Source organism: Trachypithecus francoisi, unplaced genomic scaffold, assembly GCF_009764315.1.
Source record: "Trachypithecus francoisi isolate TF-2019V2 unplaced genomic scaffold, Tfra_2.0 Lachesis_group11, whole genome shotgun sequence".
Classification (NCBI taxonomy): domain Eukaryota; kingdom Metazoa; phylum Chordata; class Mammalia; order Primates; family Cercopithecidae; genus Trachypithecus; species Trachypithecus francoisi.
The window spans coordinates 105,897,683-105,905,961 of NW_022681456.1; the positions used below are offsets into that span (position 1 = coordinate 105,897,683).

The following is an 8,279-nucleotide window of genomic DNA, read 5'->3' on the forward strand; positions in this document are numbered from 1 at the left end:
AAAACTGACAGATTCTGGATTTAGCGTTTTTTAGAAAACTGGAACCAAAGTTTACAATGATTTCTCTTTTATTAAATTAGCACACACAAAAAGCCTAGAAGCTCAGTATTTGGGATGCATAAAATATAAAAATAAAATAATAAATGAAGTGGCTTTTAAATGTATGTTTTTATTTACTGGTTGAAATGAAAATTGAAAAAGATCGCACAAAATTGTTTAGCAAAATGCTCTAGTATGCTTTCTCTTGATATCACTGCCAACAATGCCCTCTAGTGGTAAACCAAGTAGGCACTGAATAATGTGGGAAACAATGCAACAAGCCTGCTAACCACATTGGTAACATTTTCATGAAAATCTGAACTTTTAGTGCAGAAAGACCTGCGGCAGGCCCACTTCAGCTGCCTCCCCAGCCAGGTTTCCCTTGGTGGGTGACTCTGTCCCTTGATGAGTGACTGTGCACTCACTCAGGCACCAAGGGGAAGCAGGACCATCGGGTAGCCTACGTGAATCCAACAGCAATGGCCAGATCAAGTGGTCCAATCCAGTCTTAAGGGCCAATAATCCAGGATTATCTCAGTCATCCAAGGCCTATCTGGGAAGAAGTGCAAGAGCAACTAAAAAAGTCAAGGCTTTGGGTGAATTTGAAGAAAAAACTAGAAAAACACAGGAAGAAATTAACTGGAAGTGAGAGCTTATCCAGAAAAAGACAAAGAAAAGAAAAAGAAGAAGAAATCTGGTAGGTATTCATCGTCTTCATCATGCTCTGATTCTTCCAGCAGTTCTTCTGATTCTGAGGATGAGGATAAGAAACAAGGAAAAGGGAGAAAGAAAAAGAACCATTCACATAAATCTTCTGAAAGTTCCATGTCAGAAACTGAATCAGACAGTAAGGATAGAAAGACAATAAGGATAAAAGACTTCTTTTTAAAGAAAAAGAAGGACCCAACTGAGAAAGAAAAACTCTATGAAAGGACTCAGCAAAAAGAAACCCATATTCTGAAGATAAATCTTTATCACATGAGTCCTTGTCAGGATCAGAGTATATTGAGGAGATAAGAGCAAAAACGAAGAAAAGTAGTGAAGAATAAGAAAAAACAACACAAAAAAGGAAAAAGGAGCATGAGAAACACAGTAAGAAGAGAAAGATGGCTGCTAGTTCAAGTCCTGACTCGTCATAACGTTAAGAAAATTCAGGATTCCCTTATAGAAAAAGCACAACATCTAAGGAAATTTCAACTGTGAAAATTACAACATATATACTATAATGCATGAATTTTCTTGTTTTTAGAAGTATCCTTTGACTGGCCAGGGGCGCAGTGGCTCACGCCTATAATCCCAGCACTTTGGGAGGCCAAGGCGGGTGGATCACCTGAGGTCAGGAGTTTGAGACCAGCCTGGCTAACATGGTGAAACCCCGTCTCTACTAAAAATACAAAAATTAGCTGGGCGTGGTGGCTCATGTCTGTAATCCCAGCTACTCGGGAGGCTGAGGCAGAAAAATCACTTGAACCCAGGAGGCAGAGGTTGCAGTGAGCCGAGATGTTGCCACTGCACTCCAGACTGGATAGCAGAGTGAGACTCCATCTCAAAAAAAAAAAAAAAGAATTATCCCTAGACTGCTCAGTAGCCATTCAGATGCTGCTGTGTGCAAGGGCCATAAATGTTGCCTGCTGCTTGAGCACCTATTATTTTCTCTTCCCGTGCTTGATAACTCTGGGAGATAATACACTGCAGTAGCACTAGTGGTTATGATATTTGGGAATAAAATTAATATTTTTGGCTAGAAATGTACAATGATAAATCAACAGAAATCCAACCTGAATACATCTTTAAGATGGAATCAGAAATGGCCAGATGTTAAAAATTTAAAAGTGGTTGAAATTTTTGAAGTAAGGATTACATTGATATTTCAAAATCCATACTCTGTAGATAAGTATATTTTAAATTTTTCCCCATGTAGACTTTTATTTACCTGGAAAAGGTGCTTTTTAGGATGGAGGGAGGAGGTGATTTGCTATCTCTTTAGCTAGCAGAACAACATGCCTTTGATCCTCACACATCCTGTATTTGAGGAAAGAGTAGCCAGGATTTATGGAGAGGTCAGAGTTGGGTGCCAGGAGTCCTGCCCTTTACTGAGCTTAGGGACATAACTGGATTCTGTCATACTCTTCTTTGAATGAACCAGAGAAACAGCCCTTTGCAGCATGAGAAAGTCCCAAAACCCCTGGGATTTACCTCCACTTCAATAATACCGAATATTTTTTAGCATTAGAATATGCTACGTCATATGAATTCATTTTGATGACACTTTGGCTTTGGAGAGAAATTGTTTCAAATAGACACTGGTACACTGGTACTTTTTGAACTTGAAAACTAAATATTCTAAAATGCACGTTTTATACTGTAAAGTTTTAATTAGTCAGGAAAATTCCATTAACCAGTGATAGTTCCTTTATTTTTTGTATGAATTTTGTTTAGGCTGCAATGTCTAGCTTTTGTTAACTCCTTTCTCTTGCTGTCTTAAGTTCACTACTGTGTGTAATGGCACACTTACCAAGATATTGAGCCTATAAAAAGCAGGGTTTTGATTTAAAAAAAAAAAAAACACAGCTTCATACTGAGGCTGAGACTTACCACAAACAAGTTGAATAGCAAGCCTGGTAGGCTGTGTCTTGTTACATAAAGCTATCGCCAGAATCTCAGTAAATATCATGTCTTAAAAGTTAAAAAACAAACAGAAAAAAGAAAATATGAACTTTTACACTTCCAGTTGGTAACTGAATGTTATATTTGGCAATAAAATGAACACTTTACGAGGTACTGCAGCATATACCTTAAAGCACAAGCACGTCAAAGCCAATTTTCCCTGCGGTTTTCCTGAACGTATGCCAAACAGCACAGGAAAAGAGCCATCTGTAAGGTCTCTTTGGGGCATTTTGGGGTCACAACTTCCACTGGTATCTTAAAAGTAATTAAAATCTGCTTTTATGGAGGATGACATCATTCACCAAAAAAACTGCTTTTGAACCCGATTACCTTCAAGAATTATAGCATCAGGCACCAACAACGTCTTGTTCCCACTTTCAAGATTTGATCTGAATTCTGAACTCATCAACCAGATAAAATCCCTTTGCTTCAGAATTCTTCAAACCACAGCTCTCAACCGGTGGGGCAAGCCGGCCAAAGCAAGTTAGTTATAGGAATAAAATTTCTCTAAGCGTGGCTCAGCAAAGCGCTTCCCAGAGGAACTACAGGTGAAGTAAAAGAAAGAAAGCAACTTATACACTTATCCCCCTCTAATTCAAACTGGCTCTAGTGCTCTTAACTAAATCTGGCTTAAGATGTCTTTGTCTTTGCAAATTGTTCTCCTGTCTCTCCCCTCCAAGCCTCCTTCCCTCATACTTTCTAATTGTTCTCTCATGCCTTCAGTAACTGACTGAATATGTGTGTGGTATTGAGAGGCACTTAGAACCTCTTATGACAACTGTATTTCTATGAGAATATTTGCTCTGGATGACTTTGTGTAAAGTATTAACTTACTAGCCTGTTCCAGGAATTCTTTTATTTAAATAGAAAGAAACACATCCTCAGAGAACTATGCTGTAAGTTGACAAGGACTGTTAATATTAATATTAATTCCTTTAGGAAGACGGAATGACCACATTCTGTGAATGCGAAATGTTTCCTACTTTTGCATTGGTAAAAAGTAATTCACAGACTAAATAATAACTCTTGCCTGTATCAACCTTAAACAAAGGCTCATGAGGCAACCTGAACTTCAATATCATTTTCTCCATTGCCATTTCTGCTGTACCAGAAACAGTCTTTGGAGTCAGGTGGCTGGCCTAGGTGTAAATCCCACCATTGCCAGACTTCGCTGCGCTGTTGAGCAAGTCATTTACACAAGCTAATTAAGGAGCTGTTTGGAGACTCACAGAGCAATTATCTGACAATTTTACCTACACCTAGCACTAGGCCAAGTGAAAACACAAAGATGTGTAGGTGCCAAGATGGCAGGAAATAGTACTGTGTTTCCCAAGTATGCTATATAGAATGATCCCTAACTTATTTGACCCTGGAGCCCTTTTTTCTCAGAGCAGGGTAAAAAAAATACTCTTTAGAAAATGCTAATACAGGATGTTCTCTGGAAGTTTTCAAATTGAAATTATATCCCTTACATTTCTTCAGTCCCACTAGTCTCATTTGTATTTTATTTTATTTTGTTTTATTTTGACATAGGATCTCATCGTGTTGCCCAGGCTGAAGTGCAGTGGCACAATCACAGTTCACTGTAACCTCGACCTCCCAGGCTGAAGTGATCCTCCCACCTCAGCCTCCTGAGCAGCTGGGACTACAGATGCATGCCACCATGCTTGGTTCATCTTTTATTATTTTTTTGTAGAGACAGAGTCTTGCTATGTTGCCCAGACTGGTCTTGAACTCCTGGCCTCAAGCGATCCTCCTACCTTGGCTTCCCAAAGTGCTGGGGTCACAGGCATGAACCACCACACTCAGATACACTAGCCTCATTTCAAATGCTCAGTAGCCACACGTGGCAATGGCTACCATATTGGACAGTGCTGAATTGAACATCCCATCAAAGCAGAGAGTTCTATTGGACAGCACTAGTCTAGAGTTTTCCCATAACAATGTAATTATATTCAAACTCTAGCCCTTAAGAAACTCACAAAAATAGTAACTTTAGAGTAGAGAAAACTGCAAAGCAGCAGCTTAGCCAAGTATCAAAGATAACATTTCTAGTAATAGGACAAACAGACATCATATACCTCCTGTTATGCTATCCTAGGAAGAACACAACATCTCATGTGTGATATTTCTGCCAAAAACACATAACCTGAATCTAATCATTAGAAAACATCAAACACAAGTGGAAGGATATTCTACAAAATAACTGGCCTGTACTCTTTATAATGTCAAGCTCGCCGGGCGCAGTGGCTCATGCCTGTAATCCCACCACTTTGGGAGGCCGAGGCTGGCAGATTGCCTGAGCTCAGGAGTTCGAGACCAGCCTGGCCAACATGGTGAAAGCCCGTCTCTACTAAAAACACAAAAATTAGCTGGACATAGTGGTGTGTGCCTGTAATCCCAGCCACTCAGGAGGCTGAGGCAGAAAAATCACTTGAACCTTGGAGGCAGAGGTTGCAGTGAGCCGAGATGGTGCCACTGCACTCCAGACTGGACAGCAGAGTGAGACTCTGTCTCAAAATAAATAGATTAATTAATTAAAAGAAAATAAAATGTCAAGATCATAAAAGACAAAGAAAGGCTAAGAAACTGTACCAGATTAAAGGAGACTAAAGAGACATGGTAACTCAATGTAATTCATGATCCTTAATTAGATCTTGACCAGGGAAAGAATAACCATAAAAGAAAGCACTGGAATGATTGATCAAATGGACTGTGGGTTATATAATAGTATTATTAAAATGTTCATTTTCTTGATTTTTACCATTGTGGTGTGGTCATGTAAGAAAAAGTCCTTCATCTTAGGAAATACACACTGAAGTATTTAAAAATAAAGGAGCACTCTCTGGGCTCCAATTAAGATGGAGATAGCGTACCCCACCCTGTCTCTCCTCCTGAATGTAACTGGAAACCTTGGAAAGGATGTATCATGTAAACCATCTGAGGACTTTGAAAAAGAGAATGGTAGAAAGCAGGTTAGGAAAGGCAAACAGAGCTCTAAGAGCTACTGAAGTAAGGGGTGAGTCTTCCTTTTTTAAATCTGATTTCTCCGAGCCTGGACTCAAAGGCAACCTGAAACCCAGAAGTACGTACAAGGTGCAGACAAAAATTGTTCTAAGAGGCATTTTCTCTTTCTTGTCCGAGGAGCAGGAAAAGGGTCTCCTATGGGTTAGAGGTGGTAGAAGAAATGTTCTGGGGTTTTATTTCCTCTCTTTCCCCAGCTCCTAGGCAATCCCACTCTGGCACAGAAGCAGCAATAGCTGGACCAATGCTTAAAAATGAGAGAGGGGTATCTTCTGTCTGACCAGAGGAAGCATGGATCCAAGAGTGTGAGACACATCAGTCCTGTTACTTATTTCGGTCTGTCCTCTCACCACTTGGTCCCTGAGGCAGACACAGTTGTGGAAAGTGTAGAACAGACAAGGGAAACTAAGGCAGTGGCTATCTAATCAGAATACTGAATACTAGGAAGATGGTACCTGGAAGCAGGAAAGATCTCCCTGGGGAAATCTTGGAAAGAAAGAAGCCCTAGAAAGTAATATGGGATCCAAAACGTATGAATCACTGGACCCATATTTTAGCTGTGCCTTTAGATCTGACCCTAAATAGCATGCAAAAGACATTGAGAACTGATCTACAGGGTGGACCACTGCCCAAGTCCCAGAATAGCCACTGAGTGTCACACACACACACACAGGACGGATATAAGTAGCACTGCAAAGCCTTTGAACATTGAATTGACATTGGAACCAGAGCCAACAGAAGGTGGGATAGGAATTTACAACCTAAACTTAAATTTGTCAGTTTCTTGGTAAAACAAGCAAAATGCCCTATAGGATTTAACAAAACCCAGAGTGCCATAATATCATATTCAAAATGTCCAGAATGAAATCCATAATTATTCAACATATGAAGAACCAGGAAAATCTTCACATCTCTTAGGGAAAAAGATAATCAACAGCCTTGAACATAGATGTTAAAATTAGACAAAGGCTTTCCAGTTATTAAAATCATTCTCCAATAAGTGTGAACACTCTTGAAACAAATGTAAAGACAGAAATTCTCAGAAGAGAAATAGGAAATATAAAAAAGAAGTAAAAGAAAATTTTAGAACTGAAAAAAATATAACAGCTGAAATTGAAAATTTACTGGATTGGGTGACTAAATGAACTTGAAGATAGATCAGTAAAATTACCCAATCTGTACTATAGAGATAAAAAAGATTTTTAAAACATGAGCAGAGCCTAATACATCTGTGTGACAATACCAAAAGATTTAACATTTGTGTTACTGGAATTTCAAAAGAAAAAGAGATTCATGCAGAAAGATACTTGAAGAAATAAAGGACTAAAATATTCCCCAATTTTGGAAAAGATATAAACTTTCAGATTAAAAAGGTTTAGTAAACCCCAAACAGAACAAATTTGAAGAAATACATACCCAGATAATATAATCAAACTACTGAAAACTAAAGACAAAAGAAAATACCTTGAAAACAGCCAGAGAAAAATGATATGATGTTTTTGTTTTTGTTTTTGTTTTTTTGAGATGGAGTCTCTGTGGCCAGGCTGGAGTGCAGTGGTGCAATCTTGGCTCACTGCAACCTTCGCCTCCCAGGTTCAAGTGATTCTCCTGCCTCAGCCTCCCTGGTAGCTGGGACTACAGGCACACCACCACACCCAGCTAATTTTTTGTATTTTTAGTAGAGATGGGGTTTCACCATGTTGGCCATGATGGCCTCGATCTCTTGACCTCGTGATCTGCCCTCCTCAGCCTCCCAAAGTGCTGAGATTACAGGTGTGAGCCAACACCCCTGAGTGGCAATGATAATTTTTACATGACTTCATATTTCTCATCAGAAACCATGAAAACCAGTGAGCAGTGAAACATTTTTTAAATGCTGAAATAAAATAGCTTTTAACTGAGAATTCTGTATCCAGTTAAAATATCCTTCAGGAATGCAGGCAAAATGAAGACATTCTCAGAAAAAGGAAGACTGAGAGAATACATCATTAGCAGATCTGCTCTAAAAAAAAAAAAAAAAAAAAAAAAAATGCCAGATAAAGTTTTTCAGACAGAAGAGAAATAATGAGAGTGGGAAAGCTTATGAATAAATCAAAGAAGACCTAAATAAATGGAGTGGCAAACTATGTTCATGGACTGGAAGATTCTGCATAATTACCTTGTCATTTCTCTTCAAATTCATCTGTAGATTTAATGCAATTCCAGTTAAATCCCAGAATAATTTTTTTTTGTAGATGTAAACAAGCTGATTCTAAAATTTACATAGAAAAGTAAAGGAACTGGAATAGTCAGAAAAATTTTTTAAGTAAGAATAAAGTTAGAGGATTCACAGTAGACAATTTTAACACTTATTATAAAGCTACAATAGTAAATGTAGTGTGGTATTGCCAAAGTGGTAGACACACAGATCAATGGAAGAGAATTTTAAAATCCAAAAATAGATTCATGCAGATATGGCCAATCGATTTTGAACAAAAGTACAACAGCAATTCAATGGAGAAAGGATAGCTTTTTTAGCAAGTGGTTTTAAAACAATTGAACATTCAGAT

General features: G+C 38.5%; 1 pseudogene; it reads left to right on the forward strand.

The window, feature by feature from the left end:
- The first annotated feature begins 262 nt into the window (after window positions 1-262).
- Window positions 263-1,178, forward strand: LOC117090893 (annotated as a pseudogene).
- Window positions 1,179-8,279: the final 7,101 nt, after the last annotated feature.